The following is a 20,674-nucleotide window of genomic DNA, read 5'->3' on the forward strand; positions in this document are numbered from 1 at the left end:
GTATCCACTTTATCCACAAAAAAGGAAGCGAGCTCTTCACAAAGGGCCTGAGAGCCATTCCCCGGTGCAGTGGTTTTCCTAGTGGTTAAACCCTTAAGAACCTTAAAGATTAGTTTGGTGGGGTTAGAACTGTTCCTAAATTCCGAGGAGTAGAAGGAGGCACGTGCTTTGCAAATGGCCCGATGGTATAACTTAATGCTGGCCAAATACCCCTGTTTTAAAATAGGGTCATAGGCCTTGCGCCAGGCTCTTTCTGCCCTTTTACAGGTGACCTTAAGGAGCCTAAGAGATTCATCATACCATGGGCTAGAATGGCCAGGCCTGGTCTTACTCCAGCCTGCTGGTATTAAAATGTCTAAGGCCTGGGTCAGCCAATTGCAAAAGGAATCATACCCGGATGAAACCTCAGTGGAGAGCTCTGGTGGATGTTGTGATAGGAGCTGATGAAAATCCCCCAGGTTCAAATTCCTCCACGGTCGTTTAAAAACAAGAGGTGCAACATTTCTAAAGGGTGGAGCTGTCAAGTTGATCCGAATGTCAATCAGATGGTGATCTGTCCAACTGATAGGTTTAGGTGAAAGTGCTTTAGTGTTGTCCAGATTCGTCAGGAAGGGGTCCAAAGTATGACCCCCTACATGGGTAGGACCACAAATTAACTGATGTAGTCCTAATGCCTCCAGATCTGTGAGAAAGCTGCACACCGCAGAGGATCGAGGAGCATCCATATGCAGATTCAGATCGCCTATTATGCTGAAATTAGCTGATCTAAGGGCTAGGGAAGAAACTACCTCTGGAAGAGCTGAACGAAAGGCGTCGTCAGGACCAGGAGGTCTATAAATGACCAGACCAGAGAAAGTGAACTGAGAGGTCATCGAAATTGTGAAGTGAGCGCTTTCACAGTCCGCTATATTTAAGGCATTCCATAGACAGGGATAACATGTTTTTACCACAGCCGCAATCCCTCCACCTCTCGAATTACGGTGTAAGGTGAACATAATGTAGTCCGTAGGCAAGGCAAGATTGATCGCCGCCGTGGCATTATCATGTAACCATGTTTCTGTTAGGAACAGTATATCTGGTTGTTCGTCGGTGAGCAGGGTGAACACATCAAAGTAGTGACACACAAGGGACCTCACATTTAGGTGTAATATTTTAAAAGTGGTTGGGCGATGAGAGAGCGGGGTGCAGGTTGCAGAGTTACTAACGCCTAGTGGGGGCAGTAAGGCCCTGATAGGCATGGGAGTTGGGAGCTCGAAATTACATCCAGCACAGTGCACAGGACCGGATAGAGGGTCCAGGGCAGCGTGACCACAAGGACTCACCCTGCTTCTATAGCTACGTAAAATAGTAGCGGTAAGCATGGTCAGTATTCTGCGAAGCCTAGCCGGGCCCAGCCGAGGCGCGGACGAGCGCAGACGGGCAGGACTCTGGCGCGGGGAGGGCGCACACCACTGCGCGTTACCGCTGCGCGTGCAAATGGCCGGGTTAAATGCAGCGTCGATGCCTGCACTGCCCGCCTACTCCCCCAAAATGGCGCCCAAGATTCACCGGTCAGTTCCCAAACAAAGATGTCCGCCAGAGAATCACCCACGCTTCCCCAATGAAGTAATCCGCAAAGCAGCGGTGTAGATGCAGATTTTTTATAGTGCGGGTAAGAGGGTAGTAGTACAAGTAAAATCAGGGGAAACAAATGAACACCAAAGCAAATAGAAAAACGGGAAAATTCTTGTTTTTAAAAACAGCGCTAAACGCTTACGAGTCTGAGGCAAGTGGTGGTGCTGTCAGCTTAACCGGCTGACGCATGCAACTGCCCAGCTTAAGTGCAGCGTCGATGCCTGCACTGCCCGCCTACTCCCCCAAAATGGCGCCCAAGATTCACCGGTCAGTTCCCAAACAAAGATGTCCGCCAGAGAATCACCCACGCTTCCCCAATGAAGTAATCCGCAAAGCAGCGGTGTAGATGCAGATTTTTTATAGTGCGGGTAAGAGGGTAGTAGTACAAGTAAAATCAGGGGAAACAAATGAACACCAAAGCAAATAGAAAAACGGAAAAATTCTTGTTTTTAAAAACAGCGCTAAACGCTTACGAGTCTGAGGCAAGTGGTGGTGCTGTCAGCTTAACCGGCTGACGCATGCAACTGCCCAGCTTAAGTGCAGCGTCGATGCCTGCACTGCCCGCCTACTCCCCCAAAATGGCGCCCAAGATTCACCGGTCAGTTCCCAAACAAAGATGTCCGCCAGAGAATCACCCACGCTTCCCCAATGAAGTAATCCGCAAAGCAGCGGTGTAGATGCAGATTTTTTATAGTGCGGGTAAGAGGGTAGTAGTACAAGTAAAATCAGGGGAAACAAATGAACACCAAAGCAAATAAAAAAACGGGAAAATTCTTGTTTTTAAAAACAGCGCTAAACGCTTACGAGTCTGAGGCAAGTGGTGGTGCTGTCAGCTTAACCGGCTGACGCATGCAACTGCCCAGCTTAAGTGCAGCGTCGATGCCTGCACTGCCCGCCTACTCCCCCAAAATGGCGCCCAAGATTCACCGGTCAGTTCCCAAACAAAGATGTCCGCCAGAGACAGGGTAGTGCAGTGGTGTTTGGGTAGTATAGGGGGTCATGCTGGGGGTAGTGTTTTAGGGTTTAGTGTAGTGCAGTAGGGTAGAGCAGTGGTGTTTGTGTAGTGTAGGGGATCGTGCTGGGGATAGTGTTTTAGGGTTTCGGGTAGTGCAGTGCTGTTTGAGTAGTGCAGGGGTTTGTGCTGTGGGTAGTGTTTTAGGGTTTAGGGTAGTGCAGTGGTGTTTGGGTAGTATAGGGGGTCATGCTGGGGGTAGTGTTTTAGGGTTTAGTGTAGTGCAGTAGGGTAGAGCAGTGGTGTTTGTGTAGTGTAGGGGGTCATGCTGGGGGTAGTGTTTTAGGGTTTAGGGTAGTGCAGTGGTGTTTGCGTAGTGTAGGCGGTATTGCTGGTGGTAGTGTTTTAGGGTTTAGGGTAGTGCAGTGGTGTATGTGTAGTGTACGGGTTAGTGCTGGAAAAAGTGTTTTAGGGTTTAGGGTAGTGCAGTGTTCTTTGCATAGTTTAGGGGGTAGTGTTTTAGGGTTTAGGGTAGTCCAGTGGTGTTTCTGTAGTGTAGGGGGTCATGCTGGGGGTAGTGTTTTAGGCAGTGCAGTGGTGTTTGTGTAGTGAAGGGGGTCGTGCTGGGGGTAGTGTTTTAGGATTTAGTGTAGAGCAGTGGTGTTTGGGTAGTGTAGTGAGTTGTGCTGGTGGTAGTGTTTTAGGCAGTGCAGTGGTGTTTGTGTAGTGTAGGAGGATGTGCTGGGGGTAGATTTAGGGTTTAGAGTAGTGCAGTGGTGTTTGGGTAGTGTAGTGAGTTGTGCTGGTGGTAGTGTTTTAGAGTTTAGGGTAGTGCCGTTATGCTTGGGTAGTGTAGGGTGTTGTGCTTAGGTAGTGTTTTAGGGTTTAGGTTATTGCAGTGCTGTTTGTGTAGTATAAGGGGTCGTGCTGGGGTCAGTGTTTTAGGTTTTAGGGTAGGGCAGTGGTGTTTGGCTAGTGTAGGGGGTAGTGCTGGAGGTAGTGTTTTAGGGTTTAGGGTAGTGCAGCGGTGTTTGTGTAGTGTAGGGTGTCATGCTGTGGGTAGTGTTTTAGGGTTTAGGGTAGTGCAGTGGTGTTTGTGTAGTGTAGGGGGTCATGTTTTATTGTATAGGGTAGTGCAGTGGTGTTTGGGTAGTGTAGGGAGTCATCCTGGGGTTAGTGTTTTAGGGTTTAGGGTAGTGCAGTGGTGTCCGGGTAGCGTAGGGGTTCGTGCTGGGGTAGTGTTTTAGGGTTTAGGGTAGTGCAGTGGTGTTTGTGTAGTGTGGGAGTCCATGCTGGGGGTATTTAGGGTTTAGTGTAGTGCAGTGGTGTTTGGGTAGTGTAGGGAGTCGTGCTGGGGGTAGTGTTTTAGGGTTTACTGTAGTGCAGTGGTGTTTGGGTAGTGTAGGGAGTTGTGCTGGGGGTAGTTTTTTAGCGTTTAGGGTAGGGCAGTGGTGTTTGTGTAGTGTAGGGTGTAGTGTTTTAGGGTTTAGGGTAGTGCAGTGGTGTTTGTGTAGTGTAGAGGGTCATGCTGCGGTAGTGTTTTAGGGTTTAGGGTAGTGCAGTGGTGTTTGTGTAGTGTAGGGGGTCGTGTTTTAGGGTTTAGGGTAGTGCAGTGGTGTTTGGGTAGTGTAGGGGTGGTGCTGGGGTAGTGTTTTTTGGTTTAGCGTAGTGCAGTTGTGTTTGGGTAGTAAAAGGGGTCGTGCTGGGGTAGTGTTTCAGGGTTTAAGGCAGTGCAGTGGTGTTTGTGTAGAGAAGGAGGTGCTGCTGGGGGTAGTGTTTTAGAGTTTAGGGTAGTGCAGTGGTGTTTGTGTATTGTAGGGGGCAGTGTTTAGGGTTTAGGGTAGTGCAGGGCTGTTTGTGTAGTGTAGGGGGTCGTGCTTGTGGTAGTATTTTAGGGTTTAGGGTAAAGCAGTGGCGTTTGTCTAGTGTAGGGGTCATGCTGTGGGTAGATTTAGGGTTTAGGGTAGTGCAATGGTATTTGTGTAGTGTAGGGGGTCGTGCTGGGCTTAGTGTTTTAGGGTTTAGGGTAGTGCAGTGGTGTTTGGGTAGTGTTTTAGGGTTTAAGGTAGTGCAGTGGTATTTGGGTAGTTTAGGGTGTCATGCTGGTGGTAAATTTAGGGTTTAGGGTAGTGCAGTGGTGTTTGTGTTGTGAAGGGGTCATGCTGGGGGTAGTGTTTTAGGGTTTACGGTAGAGCAGAGGTGTTTGTATAGTGTAGGGGGTCATATTGGGGGTAGTGTTTTAGGGTTTATGGTAGGGCAGTGGTGTTTGTGTAGTGTAGGGGGTCATGCTGGGGGTGGTGTTTTAGGGTTTAGGGTAGTGCAGTGGTGTTTGTGTTTTATAGGGGGTAGTGTTTTAGGGTTTGGGGTAGTGCAGTGCTGTTTGTGTAGTGTAGGAGGTCATGCTGTGGGTAGTGTTTTAGGGTTTTTTGGTAGTGCAGTGGTGTTTGTGTAGTGGGTCATGTTTTAGGGTATAGGTTAGTGCAGTGGTGTTTGGGTAGTGTAAGGGGTCATGCTGGGGTTAGTGTTTTAGGGTTTAGTGTAGTGCAGTGGTGTTTGGGTAGTTTAGGGAGTCGTGCTGTGGGTAGTGTTTTAGGGTTTACGGTAGTGCAGTGGTGTTTGTGCAGTGTAGGGAGTCGTGCTGGGGGTAGTGTTTTAGGGTTTAGGGTAGTGCAGTGGTGTTTGGGTAGTGTAGGGAGTCGTGCTGGGGGTAGTGTTTTAGGGTTTAGGGTAGTGCAGTTGTGTTTGTGTAGTGTAGGGAGTCTTGCTGGCGGTAGTCTTTTAGGGTTTAAGGTCGTGCAGTGGTGTTTGTGTAGTGTAGGGTTCATGCTGGGTGTAGTTTTTTAGGGTTTAGGGTAGTGCAGTGGTGTTTGTGTAGTGTAGGGGGTAGTGTTTTAGGGTTTAGGATAGTGCAGAGGGTCATGCTGTGGTAGTGTTTTAGGGTTTAGGGTAGTGCAGTTGTGTTTTTGTAGTGTAGTGGGCCATGTTTTAGGGTTTAGGGAAATGCAGTGGTGTTTGGATAGTGTAGGGGTTGTGCGGGGGTAGTGTTTTTCGGTTTAGCATAGTGCAGTTGTGTTTGGGTAGTGAAAGAGGTTGTGCTGGGATAGTGGTTTAGGGTAGTGCAGTGGTGTTTGTGTAGCGTTCGGGGTCGTGCTTGGGGTAGTATTTTAGGGTTTAGGGTAATGCAGCGGTGTTTGTGTAGTATAGGGGGTCATGTTGGGGGTAGATTTTGGGTTTAGGGTAGTGCAGTGGTATTTGTGTAGTGTAGGGGGTCGTGCTAGGGGGAGTGTTTTAGGGTTTAAGACAGTGCAGTGGTGTTTGTGTAGAGAAGGGGGTGCTGCTGGGGGTAGTGTTTTAGAGTTTAGGGTAATACAGTGGTGTTTGTGTAGTGTAGGGGGTAGTGTTTTAGGGTTTAGGGTAGTGCCGTGGTGTTTGTGTAGTGCAGGGGTCATGCTAGGGGTAGATTTAGGGTTTAGGGCAGTGCAATGGTATTTGTGTAGTGTAGGGGGTCATGCTGGGCGTAGTGTTTTAGGGTTTAGGGTAGTGCAGTGGTGTTTGGGTAGTGTTTTAGGGTTTAGGGTAGTGCAGTGGTGTTTGGGTAGTTTAGGGGGTCATGCTGGGGTAGATTTAGGGTTTAGGGTAGTGAAGTGGTGTTTGTGTTGTGAGGGGGTCATGTTGGGGGTAGTGTTTTAGGGTTTAGGGTAGTGCAGTGGTGTTTGTATAGTGTAGGGGGTCATGTTGGGGTAGTGTTTTAGGGTTTATGGTAGGGCAGTGGTGTTTGTGTAGTGTAGGGGGTCATGCTTGGGGTGGTGTTTTAGGGTTTAGGGTAGTGCAGTGGTGTTTGTGTTTTGTAGGGGGTAGTGTTTTATAGCTTAGGGTGGTGCAGTGGTGTTTGTGCAGTGTAGGGAGTCATGCTGGGGGTAGTGTTTTAGGGTTTAGTGTAGTGCAGTGGTGTTCGTGTTTTGTAGGGGGTAGTGTTTTAGGGTTTACGGTAGTGCAGTGGTTTTTGGGTAGTGTTGGGGTTGTGCTGGGGTAGTGTTTTAGGGTTGAGGATAGTGCATTGGTGTTTGGGTAGTGTAGGGGGTTCGTGCTGGGGTAGTGTTTTAGGGTTTAGGGTGGTCCCGTGGTGTTTGTGTAGTGTGGGAGGTCATGCTGGGGGTAGATTTAGGGTTTAGTGTAGTGCAGTTGTGTTTGGGTAGTGTAGGAAGTTGTGCTGGGGTAGTGTTTTAGGGTTTAGGGTAGTGTAGTGGTGTTTGTGCAGTGTAGGGAGTCGTGCCGGGGGTAGTGTTTTAGGGTTTAGGGTTTAGGGTAGGGAAGTAGTGTTTGGGTAGTGTAGGGGGTCTTTGCTGGGGGTAGTGTTTTAGGGTTTAGGGTAGTGCAGTAGTGTTTGTGTAGTGTAGGGGGTAGTGTTTTAGGGTTTAGGGTAGGGAAGTAGTGTTTGAGTAGTTTAGGGGGTCTTTGCTGGGGGTAGTGTTTTAGGGTTTAGGGTAGTGCAGTGGTGTTTGTGTAGTGTAGGGGGTAGTGTTTTAGGGTTTAGGGAAGTGCAGTGGTGTTTGTGTAGTGTAGGGAGTCGTGCTGGGGGTAGTGTTTTAGGGTATAGTGTAATGCAGTGATGTTTGGGTAGTGTAGGGGGTCGTGCTGGGGTAGTGTTTTTGAGTTTAGGGTAGTGCTGTTGTGTTTGGGTAGTGAAGGGGGTCGTGCTGGGGGTAGTGTTTAGGGTATAGGGTAGTGCAGTTTTGTTTGTGTAGTGGGTCATGTTTTAGGGTATAGGTTAGTGCAGTGGTGTTTGGGTAGTGTAGGGGGTCGTGCTGGGGTAGTGTTTTTGAGTTTAGGGTAGTGCTGTTGTGTTTGGGTAGTGAAGGGGGTCATGCTTTGGGTAGTGTTTTAGGGTTTTTTGGTAGTGCAGTGGTGTTTGTGTAGTGGGTCATGTTTTAGGGTATAGGTTAGTGCAGTGGTGTTTGGGTAGTGTAAGGGGTCATGCTGGGGTTAGTGTTTTAGGGTTTAGTGTAGTGCAGTGGTGTTTGGGTAGTATAGGGAGTCGTGCTGGGGGTAGTGTTTTAGGGTTTAGGGTAGTGCAGTGGTGTTTGGGTAGTGCAGGGGTTTGTGCTGGGTTAGTGTTTTAGGGTTTAGGGTAGTGCAGTGGTGTTTGGGTAGTATAGGGGGTCATGCTGGGGGTAGTGTTTTAGGGTTTAGTGTAGTGCAGTAGGGTAGAGCAGTGGTGTTTGTGTAGTGTAGGGGGTCATGCTGGGGGTAGTGTTTTAGGGTTTAGGGTAGTGCAGTGGTGTTTGCGTAGTGTAGGAGGTATTGCTGGTGGTAGTGTTTTAGGGTTTAGGGTAGTGCAGTGGTGTATGTGTAGTGTACGGGTTAGTGCTGGAAAAAGTGTTTTAGGGTTTAGGGTAGTGCAGTGTTGTTTGCATAGTTTAGGGGGTAGTGTTTTAGGGTTTAGGGTAGTCCAGTGGTGTTTCTGTAGTGTAGGGGGTCATGCTGGGGGTAGTGTTTTAGGCAGTGCAGTGGTGTATGTGTAGTGAAGGGGGTCGTGCTGGGGGTAGTGTTTTAGGATTTAGTGTAGAGCAGTGGTGTTTGGGTAGTGTAGTGAGTTGTGCTGGTGGTAGTGTTTTAGGCAGTGCAGTGGTGTTTGTGTAGTGTAGGGGGATGTGCTGGGGGTAGATTTAGGGTTTAGAGTAGTGCAGTGGTGTTTGTGTAGTGTAGGGGGTCGTGCTGGGGTCAGTGTTTTAGGTTTTAGGGTAGGGCAGTGGTGTTTGGGTAGTGTAGGGGGTAGTGCTGGAGGTAGTGTTTTAGGGTTTAGGGTAGTGCAGTGGTGTTTGTGTAGTGTAGGGTGTCATGCTGTGGGTAGTGTTTTAGGGTTTAGGGTAGTGCAGTGGTGTTTGTGTAGTGTAGAGGGTCATGTTTTATTGTATAGGGTAGTGCAGTGGTGTTTGTGTAGTGTGGGAGTCCATGCTGGGGGTATTTAGGGTTTAGTGTAGTGCAGTGGTGTTTGGGTAGTGTAGGGAGTCGTGCTGGGGGTAGTGTTTTAGAGTTTAGTGTAGTGCAGTGGTGTTTGGGTAGTGTAGGGAGTTGTGCTGGGGGTAGTGTTTTAGCGTTTAGGGTAGGGCAGTGGTGATTGTGTAGTGTAGGGTGTAGTGTTTTAGGGTTTAGGGTAGTGCAGTGGTGTTTGTGTAGTGTAGAGGGTCATGCTGCGGTAGTGTTTTAGGGTTTAGGGTAGTGCAGTGGTGTTCGTGTAGTGTAGGGGGTCGTGTTTTAGGGTTTAGGGTAGTGCAGTGGTGTTTGGGTAATGTAGGGGTGGTGCTGGGGTAGTGTTTTTTGGTTTAGCGTAGTGCAGTTGTGTTTGGGTAGTAAAAGGGGTCGTGCTGGGGTAGTGTTTCAGGGTTTAAGGCAGTGCAGTGGTGTTTGTGTAGAGAAGGAGGTGCTGCTGGGGGTAGTGTTTTAGAGTTTAGGGTAGTGCAGTGGTGTTTGTGTATTGTAGGGGGCAGTGTTTTAGGGTTTAGGGTAGTGCAGGGCTGTTTGTGTAGTGTAGGGGGTCGTGCTTATGGTAGTATTTTAGGGTTTAGGGTAAAGCAGTGGCGTTTGCCTAGTGTAGGGGTCATGCTGTGGGTAGATTTAGGGTTTAGGGTAGTGCAATGGTATTTGTGTAGCGTAGGGGGTCGTGCTGGGCTTAGTGTTTTAGGGTTTAGGGTAGTGCAGTGGTGTTTGGGTAGTGTTTTAGGGTTTGAGGTAGTGCAGTGGTATTTGGGTAGTTTAGGGTGTCATGCTGGTGGTAAATGTAGGGTTTAGGGTAGTGCAGTGGTGTTTGTGTTGTGAAGGGGTCATGCTGGGGGTAGTGTTTTAGGGTTTACGGTAGTGCAGTGGTGTTTGTATAGTGTAGGGGGTCATATTGGGGGTAGTGTTTTAGGGTTTATGGTAGGGCAGTGGTGTTTGTGTAGTGTAGGGGGTCATGCTGGGGATGGTGTTTTAGGGTTTAGGGTAGTGCAGTGGTGTTTGTGTTTTATAGGGGGTAGTGTTTTAGGGTTTGGGGTAGTGCAGTGCTGTTTGTGTAGTGTAGGAGGTCATGCTGTGGGTAGTGTTTTAGGGTTTTTTGGTAGTGCAGTGGTGTTTGTGTAGTGGGTCATGTTTTAGGGTATAGGTTAGGGCAGTGGTGTTTGGGTAGTGTAAGGGGTCATGCTGGGGTTAGTGTTTTAGGGTTTAGTGTAGTGCAGTGGTGTTTGGGTAGTTTAGGGAGTCGTGCTGGGGGTAGTGTTTTAGGGTTTAGGTTAGTGCAGTGGTGTTTGTGCAGTGTAGGGAGTCGTGCTGGGGGTAGTGTTTTAGGGTTTAGGGTAGTGCAGTGGTGTTTGGGTAGTGTAGGGACTCGTGCTGGGGGTAGTGTTTTGGGGTTTAGGGTAGTGCAGTGGTGTTGGGGTAGTTTAGGGGTTGTACTGGGGGTAGTGTTTGAGGGTTTAAGGTAGTGCAGTGGTGTTTGTGTAGTGTAGGGGTCGTGCTGCGGTAGTATTTTAAGGTTTAGGGTAGTACAGTCGTGTTTGGTTAGTGTAGGGGTAGTTTTGGGGTAGTGTTTTAGGGTTTAGGATAGTGCAGTGGTGTTTGTGTAGTGTGGGGGGTCATGCTGTGGGTAGTGTTTTAGGGTTTAGGGTAGTGCAATGGGTTTTCTGTAGTGTAGGGGTAGTGTTTTAGGGTTTAGGGTAGTGCAGTGGTGTTTGTGTAGTGTAGGGGGTCGTGCTGGGGGTCGTGTTTTAGGGTTTAGGGTAGTGCAGTGGTGTTTGGGTAGTATAGGGGGTCATGCTTTGGTTAGTTTTTTAGGGTTTAGGGTAGTGCAGTGTTGTTTGTGTAGTGTAGGGCGTCATGCTGGGGGTAGATTTAGGGTATAGGGTTATTCAGTGGTGTTTGTGTAGTGTAGGGGGTCAAGCTGGGGGTAGTGTTTTAGGCAGTGCAGTGGTGTTTGTTTAGTGAATGGGGTCGTGCTGGGGGTAGTGTTTTAGGATTTAGTGGAGAGCAGTGGTGTTTGGATAGTGTAGTGAGTTGTGCTGGTGGTAGTGTTTTAGGCAGTGCAGTGGTGTTTGTGTAGTGTAGGGGATTTGCTGGGGGTAGATTTAGGGTTTAGAGTAGTGCAGTGGTGTTTGGGTAGTGTAGTGAGTTGTGCTGGTGGTAGTATTTTAGGGTTTAGGGTAGTGCAGTTATGCTTGGGTAGTGTAGGGTATCGTGCTTGGGTAGTGTTTTAGGGTTTAGGGTAGTGCAGTGGTGCTTGTGTAGTATAGGGTGTCATGCTGTGGTTAGTGTTTTAGGGTATAGGGTAGTGCAGTGGTGTTTGGGTTTTGTAGGGAGTCATCCTGGGGTTAGTATTTTAGGGTTTAGGGTAGTACAGTGGTGTTCGGGTAGTTTAGGGGTTCGTGCTGGCGGTAGTGTTTTAGGGTTTAGGGTAGTGCAGTGGTGTTTGTGTAGTGTGGGAAGCCATTCTGGGGGCATTTAGGGTTTAGTGTAGTGCAGTGGTGTTTGGGTAGTGTAGGGAGTCGTGCTGGGGGTAGTGTTTTAGGGTTTAGGGTAGTGCAGTTGTGTTTGTGTAGTGTAGGGAGTCTTGCTGGCAGTAGTCTTTTAGGGTTTAAGGTCGTGCAGTGGTGTTTGTGTAGTGAAGGGTTCATGATGGGTGTAGTTTTTTAGGGTTTAGGGTAGTGCAGTGGTGTTTGTGTAGTGTAGAGGGTAGTGTTTTAGGGTTTAGGATAGTGCAGTGGTGTTTGTCTAGTGTAGAGGGTCATGCTGTGGTAGTGTTTTAGGGTTTAGGGTAGTGCAGTTGTGTTTTTATAGTGTAGTGGGTCATGTTTTAGGGTTTAGGGAATGCAGTGGTGTTTGGATAGTGTAGGGGTTGTGCAGGGGTAGTGTTTTTCGGTTTAGCATAGTGCAGTTGTGTTTGGGTAGTGAAAGAGGTTGTGCTGGGATAGTGGTTTAGGGTAGTGCAGTGGTGTTTGTGTAGCGTTCGGGGTCGTGCTTGGGGTAGTATTTTAGGGTTTAGGGTAATGCAGCGGTGTTTGTGTAGTGTAGGGGGTCATGTTGGGGGTAGATTTTGGGTTTAGGGTAGTGCAGTGGTATTTGTTTAGTGTAGGGGGTCATGCTAGGGGGAGTGTTTTAGGGTTTACGACAGTGCAGTGGTGTTTGTGTAGAGAAGGGGGTGCTGCTGGGGGTAGTGTTTTAGAGTTTAGGGTAATACAGTGGTGTTTGTGTAGTGTAGGGGGTAGTGTTTTAGGGTTTAGGGTAGTGCCGTGGTGTTTGTGTAGTGCAGGGGTCATGCTAGGGGTAGATTTAGGGTTTAGGGCAGTGCAATGGTATTTGTGTAGTGTAGGGGGTCATGCTGGGCGTAGTGTTTTGGGGTTTAGGGTAGTGCAGTGGTGTTTGGGTAGTGTTTTAGGGTTTAGGGTAGTGCAGTGGTGTTTGGGTAGTTTAGGGGGTCATGCTGGGGTAGATTTAGGGTTTAGGTTAGTGCAGTGGTGTTTGTGTTGTGAGGGGGTCATGTTGGGGGTAGTGTTTTAGGGTTTAGGGTAGTGCAGTGGTGTTTGAATAGTGTAGGGGGTCATGTTGGGGTAGTGTTTTAGGGTTTATGGTAGGGCAGTGGTGTTTGTGTAGTGTAGGGGGTCATGCTGGGGGTGGTGTTTTAGGGTTTCGGGTAGTGCAGTGGTGTTTGTGTTTTGTAGGGGGTAGTGTTTTATAGTTTAGGGTAGTGCAGTGGTGTTTGTGCAGTGTAGGGAGTCATGCTGGCGGTAGTGTTTTAGGGTTTAGGGTAGTGCAGTGGTGTTTGTGTTTTGTAGGGGGTAGTGTTTTAGGGTTTAGGGTAGTGCAGTGGTTTTTGGGTAGTGTTGGGGTTGTGCTGGGGTAGTTTTTTAGGGTTGAGGATAGTGCATTGGTGTTTGGGTAGTGTAGGGGGTTCGTGCTGGGGTAGTGTTTTAGGGTTTAGGGTGGTCCCGTGGTGTTTGTGTAGTGTGGGAGGTCATGCTGGGGGTAGATTTAGGGTTTAGTGTAGTGCAGTTGTGTTTGGGTAGTGTAGGAAGTTGTGCTGGGGTAGTGTTTTAGGGTTTAGGGTAGTGTAGTGGTGTTTGTGCAGTGTAGGGAGTCGTGCCGGGGGTAGTGTTTTAGGGTTTAGGGTTTAGGGTAGGGAAGTAGTGTTTGGGTAGTGTAGGGGGTCTTTGCTGGGGGTAGTGTTTTAGGGTTTAGGGTAGTGCAGTAGTGTTTGTGTAGTGTAGGGGGTAGTGTTTTAGGGTTTAGGGTAGGGAAGTAGTGTTTGAGTAGTTTAGGGGGTCTTTGCTGGGGGTAGTGTTTTAGGGTTTAGGGTAGTGCAGTGGTGTTTGTGTAGTGTAGGGGGTAGTGTTTTAGGGTTTAGGGAAGTGCAGTGGTGTTTGTGTAGTGTAGGGAGTCGTGCTGGGGGTAGTGTTTTAGGGTATAGTGTAATGCAGTGATGTTTGGGTAGTGTAGGGGGTCGTGCTGGGGTAGTGTTTTTGAGTTTAGGGTAGTGCTGTTGTGTTTGGGTAGTGAAGGGGGTCGTGCTGGGGGTAGTGTTTAGGGTATAGGGTAGTGCAGTTTTGTTTGTGTAGTGTAGGGGGTCATGCTTTGGGTAGTGTTTTAGGGTTTTTTGGTAGTGCAGTGGTGTTTGTGTAGTGGGTCATGTTTTAGGGTATAGGTTAGTGCAGTGGTGTTTGGGTAGTGTAAGGGGTCATGCTGGGGTTAGTGTTTTAGGGTTTAGTGTAGTGCAGTGGTGTTTGGGTAGTATAGGGAGTCGTGCTGGGGGTAGTGTTTTAGGGTTTAGGGTAGTGCAGTGGTGTTTGGGTAGTGCAGGGGTTTGTGCTGGGTTAGTGTTTTAGGGTTTAGGGTAGTGCAGTGGTGTTTGGGTAGTATAGGGGGTCATGCTGGGGGTAGTGTTTTAGGGTTTAGTGTAGTGCAGTAGGGTAGAGCAGTGGTGTTTGTGTAGTGTAGGGGGTCATGCTGGGGGTAGTGTTTTAGGGTTTAGGGTAGTGCAGTGGTGTTTGCGTAGTGTAGGAGGTATTGCTGGTGGTAGTGTTTTAGGGTTTAGGGTAGTGCAGTGGTGTATGTGTAGTGTACGGGTTAGTGCTGGAAAAAGTGTTTTAGGGTTTAGGGTAGTGCAGTGTTGTTTGCATAGTTTAGGGGGTAGTGTTTTAGGGTTTAGGGTAGTCCAGTGGTGTTTCTGTAGTGTAGGGGGTCATGCTGGGGGTAGTGTTTTAGGCAGTGCAGTGGTGTATGTGTAGTGAAGGGGGTCGTGCTGGGGGTAGTGTTTTAGGATTTAGTGTAGAGCAGTGGTGTTTGGGTAGTGTAGTGAGTTGTGCTGGTGGTAGTGTTTTAGGCAGTGCAGTGGTGTTTGTGTAGTGTAGGGGGATGTGCTGGGGGTAGATTTAGGGTTTAGAGTAGTGCAGTGGTGTTTGTGTAGTGTAGGGGGTCGTGCTGGGGTCAGTGTTTTAGGTTTTAGGGTAGGGCAGTGGTGTTTGGGTAGTGTAGGGGGTAGTGCTGGAGGTAGTGTTTTAGGGTTTAGGGTAGTGCAGTGGTGTTTGTGTAGTGTAGGGTGTCATGCTGTGGGTAGTGTTTTAGGGTTTAGGGTAGTGCAGTGGTGTTTGTGTAGTGTAGAGGGTCATGTTTTATTGTATAGGGTAGTGCAGTGGTGTTTGTGTAGTGTGGGAGTCCATGCTGGGGGTATTTAGGGTTTAGTGTAGTGCAGTGGTGTTTGGGTAGTGTAGGGAGTCGTGCTGGGGGTAGTGTTTTAGAGTTTAGTGTAGTGCAGTGGTGTTTGGGTAGTGTAGGGAGTTGTGCCGGGGGTAGTGTTTTAGCGTTTAGGGTAGGGCAGTGGTGATTGTGTAGTGTAGGGTGTAGTGTTTTAGGGTTTAGGGTAGTGCAGTGGTGTTTGTGTAGTGTAGAGGGTCATGCTGCGGTAGTGTTTTAGGGTTTAGGGTAGTGCAGTGGTGTTCGTGTAGTGTAGGGGGTCGTGTTTTAGGGTTTAGGGTAGTGCAGTGGTGTTTGGGTAATGTAGGGGTGGTGCTGGGGTAGTGTTTTTTGGTTTAGCGTAGTGCAGTTGTGTTTGGGTAGTAAAAGGGGTCGTGCTGGGGTAGTGTTTCAGGGTTTAAGGCAGTGCAGTGGTGTTTGTGTAGAGAAGGAGGTGCTGCTGGGGGTAGTGTTTTAGAGTTTAGGGTAGTGCAGTGGTGTTTGTGTATTGTAGGGGGCAGTGTTTTAGGGTTTAGGGTAGTGCAGGGCTGTTTGTGTAGTGTAGGGGGTCGTGCTTATGGTAGTATTTTAGGGTTTAGGGTAAAGCAGTGGCGTTTGCCTAGTGTAGGGGTCATGCTGTGGGTAGATTTAGGGTTTAGGGTAGTGCAATGGTATTTGTGTAGCGTAGGGGGTCGTGCTGGGCTTAGTGTTTTAGGGTTTAGGGTAGTGCAGTGGTGTTTGGGTAGTGTTTTAGGGTTTGAGGTAGTGCAGTGGTATTTGGGTAGTTTAGGGTGTCATGCTGGTGGTAAATGTAGGGTTTAGGGTAGTGCAGTGGTGTTTGTGTTGTGAAGGGGTCATGCTGGGGGTAGTGTTTTAGGGTTTACGGTAGTGCAGTGGTGTTTGTATAGTGTAGGGGGTCATATTGGGGGTAGTGTTTTAGGGTTTATGGTAGGGCAGTGGTGTTTGTGTAGTGTAGGGGGTCATGCTGGGGATGGTGTTTTAGGGTTTAGGGTAGTGCAGTGGTGTTTGTGTTTTATAGGGGGTAGTGTTTTAGGGTTTGGGGTAGTGCAGTGCTGTTTGTGTAGTGTAGGAGGTCATGCTGTGGGTAGTGTTTTAGGGTTTTTTGGTAGTGCAGTGGTGTTTGTGTAGTGGGTCATGTTTTAGGGTATAGGTTAGGGCAGTGGTGTTTGGGTAGTGTAAGGGGTCATGCTGGGGTTAGTGTTTTAGGGTTTAGTGTAGTGCAGTGGTGTTTGGGTAGTTTAGGGAGTCGTGCTGGGGGTAGTGTTTTAGGGTTTAGGTTAGTGCAGTGGTGTTTGTGCAGTGTAGGGAGTCGTGCTGGGGGTAGTGTTTTAGGGTTTAGGGTAGTGCAGTGGTGTTTGGGTAGTGTAGGGACTCGTGCTGGGGGTAGTGTTTTGGGGTTTAGGGTAGTGCAGTGGTGTTGGGGTAGTTTAGGGGTTGTACTGGGGGTAGTGTTTGAGGGTTTAAGGTAGTGCAGTGGTGTTTGTGTAGTGTAGGGGTCGTGCTGCGGTAGTATTTTAAGGTTTAGGGTAGTACAGTCGTGTTTGGTTAGTGTAGGGGTAGTTTTGGGGTAGTGTTTTAGGGTTTAGGATAGTGCAGTGGTGTTTGTGTAGTGTGGGGGGTCATGCTGTGGGTAGTGTTTTAGGGTTTAGGGTAGTGCAATGGGTTTTCTGTAGTGTAGGGGTAGTGTTTTAGGGTTTAGGGTAGTGCAGTGGTGTTTGTGTAGTGTAGGGGGTCGTGCTGGGGGTCGTGTTTTAGGGTTTAGGGTAGTGCAGTGGTGTTTGGGTAGTATAGGGGGTCATGCTTTGGTTAGTTTTTTAGGGTTTAGGGTAGTGCAGTGTTGTTTGTGTAGTGTAGGGCGTCATGCTGGGGGTAGATTTAGGGTATAGGGTTATTCAGTGGTGTTTGTGTAGTGTAGGGGGTCAAGCTGGGGGTAGTGTTTTAGGCAGTGCAGTGGTGTTTGTTTAGTGAATGGGGTCGTGCTGGGGGTAGTGTTTTAGGATTTAGTGGAGAGCAGTGGTGTTTGGGTAGTGTAGTGAGTTGTGCTGGTGGTAGTGTTTTAGGCAGTGCAGTGGTGTTTGTGTAGTGTAGGGGATTTGCTGGGGGTAGATTTAGGGTTTAGAGTAGTGCAGTGGTGTTTGGGTAGTGTAGTGAGTTGTGCTGGTGGTAGTATTTTAGGGTTTAGGGTAGTGCAGTTATGCTTGGGTAGTGTAGGGTATCGTGCTTGGGTAGTGTTTTAGGGTTTAGGGTAGTGCAGTGGTGCTTGTGTAGTATAGGGTGTCATGCTGTGGTTAGTGTTTTAGGGTATAGGGTAGTGCAGTGGTGTTTGGGTTTTGTAGGGAGTCATCCTGGGGTTAGTATTTTAGGGTTTAGGGTAGTACAGTGGTGTTCGGGTAGTTTAGGGGTTCGTGCTGGCGGTAGTGTTTTAGGGTTTAGGGTAGTGCAGTGGTGTTTGTGTAGTGTGGGAAGCCATTCTGGGGGCATTTAGGGTTTAGTGTAGTGCAGTGGTGTTTGGGTAGTGTAGGGAGTCGTGCTGGGGGTAGTGTTTTAGGGTTTAGGGTAGTGCAGTTGTGTTTGTGTAGTGTAGGGAGTCTTGCTGGCAGTAGTCTTTTAGGGTTTAAGGTCGTGCAGTGGTGTTTGTGTAGTGTAGGGTTCATGCTGGGTGTAGTTTTTTAGGGTTTAGGGTAGTGCAGTGGTGTTTGTGTAGTGTAGAGGGTAGTGTTTTAGGGTTTAGGATAGTGCAGTGGTGTTTGTCTAGTGTAGAGGGTCATGCTGTGGTAGTGTTTTAGGGTTTAGGGTAGTGCAGTTGTGTTTTTATAGTGTAGTGGGTCATGTTTTAGGGTTTAGGGAATGCAGTGGTGTTTGGATAGTGTAGGGGTTGTGCAGGGGTAGTGTTTTTCGGTTTAGCATAGTGCAGTTGTGTTTGGGTAGTGAAAGAGGTTGTGCTGGGATAGTGGTTTAGGGTAGTGCAGTGGTGTTTGTGTAGCGTTTGGGGTCGTGCTTGGGGTAGTATTTTAGGGTTTAGGGTAATGCAGCGGTGTTTGTGTAGTGTAGGGGGTCATGTTGGGGGTAGATTTTGGGTTTAGGGTAGTGCAGTGGTATTTGTTTAGTGTAGGGGGTCATGCTAGGGGGAGTGTTTTAGGGTTTACGACAGTGCAGTGGTGTTTGTGTAGAGAAGGGGGTGCTGCTGGGGGTAGTGTTTTAGAGTTTAGGGTAATACAGTGGTGTTTGTGTAGTGTAGGGGGTAGTGTTTTAGGGTTTAGGGTAGTGCCGTGGTGTTTGTGTAGTGCAGGGGTCATGCTAGGGGTAGATTTAGGGTTTAGGGCAGTGCAATGGTATTTGTGTAGTGTAGGGGGTCATGCTGGGCGTAGTGTTTTGGGGTTTAGGGTAGTGCAGTGGTGTTTGGGTAGTGTTTTAGGGTTTAGGGTAGTGCAGTGGTGTTTGGGTAGTTTAGGGGGTCATGCTGGGGTAGATTTAGGGTTTAGGTTAGTGCAGTGGTGTTTGTGTTGTGAGGGGGTCATGTTGGGGGTAGTGTTTTAGGGTTTAGGGTAGTGCAGTGGTGTTTGAATAGTGTAGGGGGTCATGTTGGGGTAGTGTTTTAGGGTTTATGGTAGGGCAGTGGTGTTTGTGTAGTGTAGGGGGTCATGCTGGGGGTGGTGTTTTAGGGTTTCGGGTAGTGCAGTGGTGTTTGTGTTTTGTAGGGGGTAGTGTTTTATAGTTTAGGGTAGTGCAGTGGTGTTTGTGCAGTGTAGGGAGTCATGCTGGCGGTAGTGTTTTAGGGTTTAGGGTAGTGCAGTGGTGTTTGTGTTTTGTAGGGGGTAGTGTTTTAGGGTTTAGGGTAGTGCAGTGGTTTTTGGGTAGTGTTGGGGTTGTGCTGGGGTAGTTTTTTAGGGTTGAGGATAGTGCATTGGTGTTTGGGTAGGGTAGGGGGTTCGTGCTGGGGTAGTGTTTTAGGGTTTAGGGTGGTCCCGTGGTGTTTGTGTAGTGTGGGAGGTCATGCTGGGGGTAGATTTAGGGTTTAGTGTAGTGCAGTTGTGTTTGGGTAGTGTAGGAAGTTGTGCTGGGGTAGTGTTTTAGGGTTTAGGGTAGTGTAGTGGTGTTTGTGCTGTGTAGGGAGTCGTGCCGGGGGTAGTGTTTTAGGGTTTAGGGTTTAGGGTAGGGAAGTAGTGTTTGGGTAGTGTAGGGGGTCTTTGCTGGGGGTAGTGTTTTAGGGTTTAGGGTAGTGCAGTGGTGTTTGTGTAGTGTAGGGGGTAGTGTTTTAGGGTTTAGGGTAGGGAAGTAGTGTTTGGGTAGTGTAGGGGGTCTTTGCTGGGGGTAGTGTTTTAGGGTTTAGGGTAGTGCAGTGGTGTTTGTGTAGTGTAGGGGGTAGTGTTTTAGGGTTTAGGGAAGTGCAGTGGTGTTTGTGTAGTGTAGGGAGTCGTGCTGGGGGTAGTGTTTTAGGGTATAGTGTAGTGCAGTGATGTTTGGGTAGTGTAGGGGGTCGTGCTGGGGTAGTGTTTTTGAGTTTAGGGTAGTGCTGTTGTGTTTGGGTAGTGAAGGGGGTCGTGCTGGGGGTAGTGTTTAGGGTATAGGGTAGTGCAGTTTTGTTTGTGTAGTGTAGGGGGTCATGCTTTGGGTAGTGTTTTAGGGTTTTTTGGTAGTGCAGTGGTGTTTGTGTAGTGGGTCATGTTTTAGGGTATAGGTTAGTGCAGTGGTGTTTGGGTAGTGTAAGGGGTTATGCTGGGGTTAGTGTTTTAGGGTTTAGTGTAGTGCAGTGGTGTTTGGGAAGTTTAGGGAGTCGTGCTGGGGGTAGTGTTTTAGGGTTTAGGGTAGTGCAGTGGTGTTTGGGTAGTGCAGGGGTTTGTGCTGGGGTAGTGTTTTAGGGTTTAGGGTAGTGCAGTGGTGTTTGGGTAGTATAGGGGGTCATGCTGGGGGTAGTGTTTTAGGGTTTAGTGTAGTGCAGTAGGGTAGAGCAGTGGTGTTTGTGTAGTGTAGGGGATCGTGCTGGGGATAATGTTTTAGGGTTTCGGGTAGTGCAGTGCTGTTTGGGTAGTGCAGGGGTTTGTGCTGTGGGTAGTGTTTTAGGGTTTAGGGTAGTGCAGTGGTGTTTGGGTAGTATAGGGGGTCATGCTAGGGGTAGTGTTTTAGGGTTTAGTGTAGTGCAGTAGGGTAGAGCAGTGGTGTTTGTGTAGTGTAGGGGGTCATGCTGGGGGTAGTGTTTTAGGGTTTAGGGTAGTGCAGTGGTGTTTGCGTAGTGTAGGAGGTATTGCTGGTGGTAGTGTTTTAGGGTTTAGGGTAGTGCAGTGGTGTATGTGTAGTGTACGGGTTAGTGCTGGAAAAAGTGTTTTAGGGTTTAGGGTAGTGCAGTGTTGTTTGCATAGTTTAGGGGGGTAGTGTTTTAGGGTTTAGGGTAGTCCAGTGGTGTTTCTGTAGTGTAGGGGGTCGTGCTGGGGATAGTGTTTTAGGGTTTCGGGTAGTACAGTGCTGTTTGGGTAGTGTAGTGAGTTGTGCTGGTGGTAGTGTTTTAGGCAGTGCAGTGGTGTTTGTGTAGTGTAGGGGGATGTGCTGGGGGTAGATTTAGGGTTTAGAGTAGTGCAGTGGTGTTTGGGTAGTGTAGTGAGTTGTGCTGGTGGTAGTGTTTTAGAGTTTAGGGTAGTGCAGTTATGCTTGGGTAGTGTAGGGTGTTGTGCTTAGGTAGTGTTTTAGGGTTTAGGGTAGTGCAGTGCTGTTTGTGTAGTATACGGGGTCGTGCTGGGGTCAGTGTTTTAGGTTTTAGGGTAGGGCAGTAGTGTTTGAGTAGTGTAGGGGGTAGTGCTGGAGGTAGTGTTTTAGGGTTTAGGGTAGTGCAGTGGTGTTTGTGTAGTGTAGGGTGTCATGCTGTGGGTAGTGTTTTAGGGTTTAGGGTAGTGCGTTGGTGTTTGTTTAGTGTAGGGGTTCATGTTTTATTGTATAGGGTAGTGCCGTGGTGTTTGGGTAGTGTAGGGAGTAATCCTGGGGTTAGTGTTTAAGGGTTTAGGGTAGTGCAGTGGTGTCCGGGTAGCATAGGGGTTCGTGCTGGGGTAGTGTTTTAGGGTTTAGGGTAGTGCAGTGGTGTTTGTGTAGTGTGGGAGTCCATGCTGGGGGTATTTAGGGTTTAGTGTAGTGCAGTGGTGTTTGGGTAGTGTAGTGAGTCGTGCTGGGGGTAGTGTTTTAGGGTTTAGTGTAGTGCAGTGGTGTTTGGGTAGTGTAGGGAGTTGTGCCGGGGGTAGTGTTTTAGCGTTTAGGGTAGGGCAGTGGTGTTTGTGTAGTGTAGGGTGTAGTGTTTTAGGGTTTAGGGTAGTGCAGTGGTGTTTGTGTAGTGTAGAGGGTCATGCTGCGGTAGTGTTTTAGGGTTTAGGGTAGTGCAGTGGTGTTTGTGTAGTGTAGGGGGTCGTGTTT

This window comes from Triturus cristatus, chromosome 1_1, assembly GCF_964204655.1.
Source record: "Triturus cristatus chromosome 1_1, aTriCri1.1, whole genome shotgun sequence".
In the NCBI taxonomy this organism is placed as follows: Eukaryota; Metazoa; Chordata; class Amphibia; order Caudata; family Salamandridae; genus Triturus; species Triturus cristatus.